Here is a 4,221-nt window from a genome sequence, read left to right on the forward strand (position 1 = left end):
GTAGAATTTTATTTTATATTTTATGTGTTCCTATACTTCCAGCAGTGCATGTGTGTTGACAGCTTGAGACGTATGTATACTATGTAAACGTACACATCTACGTCTGATTTGCAAAGATTCGTGTATGAAGATGTTTATTTAATGATCACTTATGTTAAAATAACAATCCCAAAGATCCAGTAATGTTCACATTTTTATTCAGCTGCTTAGGTCTGCTTATAGAAAGCATCATGTGCTATGGGAGGGAATATCATCGAACAAGTAAAAGTGTGTTCACCAACCCAACTGCCCTTGCCCCAGTGAACACATAGATTAACTGCTGTACATCTCCGCTGTGGGATACTGCTCAGCAACAAAGAGAAACAAGCTGCTGATGTGTGCAATGATGTGGACGAAACTCAAAGGATCATGCTAAGGGAAAGAAGCCAGACCCACAGGCTACATGCTGAATGAGTCTATTTGTATATATTCCAGAATGGGCAAAGCTCTAGGGAGGGAGAGTGGATCGGTGTTGCCAGGGGTAGGGGCAGTGGCTCAGGGCTAGGGAGGGACTGACTAAAGGGGGCAGCACGAAGCGAACACCCAGCTGTTGTGTCTCGACTGCAGTGGTTTGTTACATGAATCTTTGTATTTCTCGAAACTTTTGGAGCTGCACATCAAAAAAGAGTCCATCTCACCGTATGTAATTTTTTTTTTTTTTTTGAGAGAACTTTTTAATATTTATTTTTTAGTTCTCGGCGGACACAACATCTTTGTTTCTATGTGGTGCTGAGGATCGAACCTGGGCCTCACGCATGCCCCGCGAGCGTGCTACCGCTTGAGCCACATCCCCAGCCTTCACTGTATATAAATTAAGAATGTCTCCAAAGGACATTTAATCACATAGGGAAATGTGAACAGTGAGGGCAAGAGTAGGATGTGAGACTTTTATCATATGACCCACTTATCTAAAATATAATACAACTTTAACAGATTATGTCATGAGCATGTCTATATGAGCTACACATACTGTGAATGAATGGAAGGAAAGGAAAGAAATCAAAAGGCCGAGGAGAGAGAAGACGTCTCTCTGATAGTGGTCTTATAAGTGACTCTATTTTTACTTTTGGCTTTTTGCATTTTCCAATTTTTTTCCAATAAAAATTCATTACCTGTATAGTCAGAAAGAGAAACACACACACATACCCCAGGTATGTGTAGAAATTTGACCCAACGCATTTTCAGAGGAGACAAACAGCCCGATGCTTGCCACAGGTGTCTGCTCCCTGTTTGAAACAGATGGGTGTCACACATGTCCTCTCCCTGATTCTGATGCGCTGGGGGCAGCAGGGGACAGGGGCATTTGTTGCCCTCCTGGAGGGCCCTCTGGGCCCCTGTGGAGAATGGGAGAGCTGCCCAGGCAGCTGGCCATGGTAGTGCCTCTCCCAACCCCACCCTGCAGGGGGTCAGAGTGTGGACCTGCCCTCCCAACCCCACCCTCCTCCATTCCGGTTAGACTCTCCAGCAGGGCCACTCCTCCACTTTTGTAGATGCTTGAGCAAACATTCATCATAAAACTGGGATGCTGTATGGTTCGATGCTCATTGTACAGAGCACATATTTACAATTCAGCCTTGTGACTACATGGAGCTCGGTGATTGTCCTGGGCAGGCCTGGTCTCTCTCTCTGCAAACGATACAACAGCTTTCTAACTAGTGTCCTTGACCATCCATCCCCCTCCTGATTCGCCTCATCTCTTGCCAACACTGCTCCCTTCAGGGGCCAACGCAGAGAACCAGCCCATCCCCTGTGCCCAAGGCAGGGGATAGCCTTCTTTAGCAGGAAAGGCCGTGGTGCTAGGCCATTGCCAACAGTGGTCTGAATATGGTTTGTCTTCCTGGACTCAAGCAGGCATTTAATCCTCAAAGTCTTAGATTAATATGTCAAGAGGGTGGAAACTCCATCTGATATTGTATTTAGAGGTGGGACCTTTGGGAAGTGATTAAAGTAGATTAGATCAGCTGGGTGGAGCCCCCATAATTGAATCCTGGTGGCTGTTTAAGGAGAGGAAGAGACAACACAGACACAAGAATGATACCTACACAGTCCCATTATGACAGGATGTACACCAGCTGGGTCCTCGCTGGAGTCTGCCCCCTGTTGTTTGGAGCTTGGGCTTCAAAGACTGTGAGCCAAAATAGATCTCTCTCTCTCTCTTTTTTTTTTATTAAATAGCCTGCCTCAGTTGTTTTGTTACAGTAATACAAAAACAGACTACTGTACCACCAGTTGCCTCTACCCTCATCAATATCATAATGACTGCAGCTGCCATTATCTGGTTATGTGACATGCCTTCCACCTTTCATGCCCAGCATGCTCCCAGGCACTGAGTGGAACAGAGATTTTTTCCTTCTACACCAGGACACTCTGGAGCCAGTATGGTAGGACACAGCCTGGACATGGACAGGGCAGGAGATGGGAACCAGGTCAAGCTCAGGAGGTGAAGGAAACCCTGGGGAAGTGAGAATAGAGAGGAATCAAGACCTGGCCCATGTAGACTGTTCGTCTGGTGCAGCCCCCAGTGTGTTCTCTGAATTTGGTGTCACTTCTTAGAGGATCCATGCCACCTGGGCACCATCCAGCCAAGCTGCACAGCCATAACCCGGGTGTACCCTCCTCTCTCCTCCGTGACTGCTCTGCCACCCACTTAGCAGATGTAAAGCCCGACCTTAGGCATCACCTCCTTAGTGCAGCCTTCTGTCACTCCCCCTGGGGGGCCTTGGCTTTCTGCTCCCCTTGTCCTGGTCTGTCCCCAGGACTTGTCCCCCATGGTCCATCTCCATGGTCTCTCGTTGTTTGGGTCCTGGCCTGCACTCACCTGTGGCTTATTTGGGCACTGGTCCGTCTTCGGAGCCCTGGCTTAGCCAGGCCTGGATGGAGTGGACCCTGCACACAGTTGGGACACGAGACTGGGCTGTGAGTGAATCAAGCTTTGGGAAGAAAACAGAGCAGGTCAGGAATGGTCCATGAAAAGATTAAAATAACGATGCCTTTGTCTGTGTTTACACCGAATTTCAATAAAACTCTTGAAGAAAGTGGTGTCACTGTGTGTGCCAGGGAAGCAGAGGGACGGTGGTGCCGAGGAGCTCACGACGCTCCCCAGGCTGATCCCATGGAGGCCCAGCCAAGGGCTGTCTCAGGCAGCCTTGGGGACGCAGTGTCCTCTGCCTTCCCGTTGCCTGGGTTACATGGCGACTTACAGTCACCCGCAGCACACTGACCTGCGACTTAATTAGGCGCTGCAATTTGGAGTTACATGGAAAAGAAAATGCTCTTTCTTTCTTTCTCTCTCTCTCTCTTTTTAAATTGTTGAACTCAACCCTTTATTTAATTTATTTATTTAATGTGGTGCTGAGGATTAAACCCAGTGCCTCACAGGTGCTAGGCAAGCCCTCTGCCACTGAGCCACAGCCTCAGCCCTTTTCTTTTTTATTTTCTTTTTATTTTTTTTTCTATAGCTTTATTGAGATAAAATTGAAGTACAATAAAATGCACATATTTGAAGCATGCAATTTGGTGGATTTTGACACATATGCAACCAATACAATCAATACAAAAAGCATTTCCATTCCTTTTAAAAATTTGAATCATGCAGACTGTGTTTCCTGGATGACTTGTTATTTAGTTATTCTAGCCCTTTTATGAGTTTGCAATTTCAGACATACCACTGCTCCTCCTCTGCTGTTGCCCCTTCCAGCTGGACTCCCTCAAGGCTGCAGTGGTCCCAAGTTAGGGTCCTGTCCATGCTCTTGCTCCAGATGATGAATGGCTCCTCATGTCACCAAGTGAAACCTATTTATGTATTATTTATTTGGCAGTGCTGGGGGTCAAACCCAGGGCTTCGTGCATGGTTGGCAAGCTCTCTACCCCTGAGCCACAGCCCTCACTCAAAGTCATGTGTTTAAATCTAGTGTTCAAGACCTTTCCCTTTGCCCCCAAGCCACCTTCCCAGTCCTATGCCCAGGGGACCCCTCCATGCTCTCTAGGTGTCCTCTTTCAGTTTCCTGTTTTCAACATGAGCCTCATGTCCACCTCCTCCTTGCTCACCTCCTCCTTGAAGCCTTGCTTTGTTCTAGTTTTCTAGATGTTTCTCTTGAGGACAGTGACCTGACCATTTGTTTTTGGATATGTCACAGTGCTTTTCCCTGACCAGCCACAACCCCCATGAGCATTTGATGAATG

The 4,221-nt window shown here is 47.1% G+C and overlaps 1 long non-coding RNA gene across 1 annotated transcript; it reads right to left on the minus strand.

The window, feature by feature from the left end:
- Positions 1-2,181: 2,181 nt before the first annotated feature.
- LOC125610850 lies at positions 2,182-3,926 on the minus strand. Its single transcript, XR_007340902.1, has 3 exons — positions 3,705-3,926; positions 2,858-2,969; positions 2,182-2,491 (listed from the first exon to the last, which is right to left on the minus strand). It is a non-coding gene; the product is annotated as an uncharacterized LOC125610850 (long non-coding RNA).
- Positions 3,927-4,221: the final 295 nt, after the last annotated feature.

The sequence above is a fragment of the Marmota marmota genome, unplaced genomic scaffold (assembly GCF_001458135.2).
Source record: "Marmota marmota marmota unplaced genomic scaffold, marMar, whole genome shotgun sequence".
Classification (NCBI taxonomy): Eukaryota; Metazoa; Chordata; class Mammalia; order Rodentia; family Sciuridae; genus Marmota; species Marmota marmota.